This window comes from Bombina bombina, chromosome 11 (assembly GCF_027579735.1).
Source record: "Bombina bombina isolate aBomBom1 chromosome 11, aBomBom1.pri, whole genome shotgun sequence".
In the NCBI taxonomy this organism is placed as follows: domain Eukaryota; kingdom Metazoa; phylum Chordata; class Amphibia; order Anura; family Bombinatoridae; genus Bombina; species Bombina bombina.
The window spans coordinates 172,972,050-172,973,914 of NC_069509.1; the positions used below are offsets into that span (position 1 = coordinate 172,972,050).

General features: G+C 37.3%; 1 protein-coding gene across 2 annotated transcripts in view; it reads left to right on the forward strand.

Moving 5' to 3' along the window:
• Positions 1 to 281: 281 nt before the first annotated feature.
• The window catches only part of BRI3 (brain protein I3), a 40,604-nt gene continuing 39,020 nt past the window's right edge, over positions 282 to 1,865 (forward strand). Inside the window, exon 1 of one of the 2 annotated variants that reach the window (XM_053694771.1) lies at positions 282 to 366. The gene's annotated coding sequence lies outside the window, so the exon portion shown is untranslated. The remainder of the gene's footprint in view (positions 367 to 1,865) is intronic. The other variant, XM_053694772.1, reaches the window with a different exon arrangement.

The window sequence follows — 1,865 nt, forward strand, 5'->3', positions numbered from 1 at the left end:
CCCTGGCGTATCCCTGTGTATAAGTGTGCCTGTGCCTGTGCCCCGCTGTATCCCTGTGTATAAGTGTGCACTGTCAGTGTGCCTGGCCCCGCTGTATCCCTGTGTATAAGTGTGCACTGTCAGTGTGCCTGGCCCTTCTGTATCCCTGTGTGCACTGTCAGTGTGCCCTGGCCCTGCTGTATATATAACTGTGTGCACTGTGCCCCGCGCTGTATCCCTGCGTGCACTGTGTCAGTCAGTGGCTGCTGCCTCTTTAAGACGCGCTTCCTGCAGGCGGGGCGGTCACGTGAGTCTAGTCTTGTGACTCGCGCACTCACTCGGTTACTCTCACTCAGACCGAGCTCTGGGGCATTACGGAGTGAGTGGGTAAGTGAGGGGGGTATTAGTACTTAGCAGTATGTCAGGTATTATTTGTCACTAACAACCATTTCCCTGCTTGTTACATCCCAGCGCCTCTCTTCTCTGAAGTATCAGTACTGGAGTATTAAATGACAGGTGGGAGTAGTATTTGTGGTAGTATAAGAAATAATCCCCGACAATCCATGTTACTAAAGTATTAATCTGTATTTCATGTGCTTTTAGCAACGCCCCTAGTTCTGGAGTATGATTGTTGTGTTACTATAGAAGTATTATTGTGTCAGTACTTTATGTCACTTGTGTCAGTACAGCATGTTACTATAGGAGTATTATTTGTATGATTGTGTCAGTACATCATGTTACTATAGGAGTATTATTTGTATGATTGTGTCAGTACATCATGTCACTATAGGAGTATTATTTGTATGATTGTGTCAGTACATCATGTCACTATAGGAGTATTATTTGTATGATTGTGTCAGTACATCATGTCACTATAGGAGTATTATTTGTATGATTGTGTCAGTACATCATGTTACTATAGGAGTATTATTTGTATGATTGTGTCAGTACAGCATGTTACTATAGGAGTATTATTTGTATGATTGTGTCAGTACATCATGTTACTATAGGAGTATTATTTGTATGATTGTGTCAGTACATCATGTTACTATAGGAGTATTATTTGTATGATTGTGTCAGTACATCATGTTACTATAGGAGTATTATTTGTATGATTGTGTCAGTACATCATGTTACTATAGGAGTATTATTTGTATGATTGTGTCAGTACATCATGTTACTATAGGAGTATTATTTGTATGATTGTGTCAGTACATCATGTTACTATAGGAGTATTATTTGTATGATTGTGTCAGTACATCATGTTACTATAGGAGTATTATTTGTATGATTGTGTCAGTACATCATGTTACTATAGGAGTATTATTTGTATGATTGTGTCAGTACATCATGTTACTATAGGAGTATTATTTGTATGATTGTGTCAGTACATCATGTTACTATAGGAGTATTATTTGTATGATTGTGTCAGTACATCATGTTACTATAGGGGTATTATTTGTATGATTGTGTCAGTACATCATGTCACTATAGGAGTATTTGTATGATTGTGTCAGTACAGCATGTTACTATAGGAGTATTATTTGTATGATTGTGTCAGTACAGCATGTTACTATAGGAGTATTATTTGTATGATTGTGTCAGTACATCATGTCACTATAGGAGTATTATTTGTATGATTGTGTCAGTACATCATGTCACTATAGGAGTATTTGTATGATTGTGTCAGCACAGCATGTTACTATAGGAGTATTATTTGTATGATTGTGTCAGTACATCATGTTACTATAGGAGTATTATTTGTATGATTGTGTCAGTACATCATGTTACTATAGGAGTATTTATATGATTGTGTCAGTGCATCATGTTACTATAGGAGTATTATTTGTATGATGTATATATTGTCACAGATATGCTCCAGATTT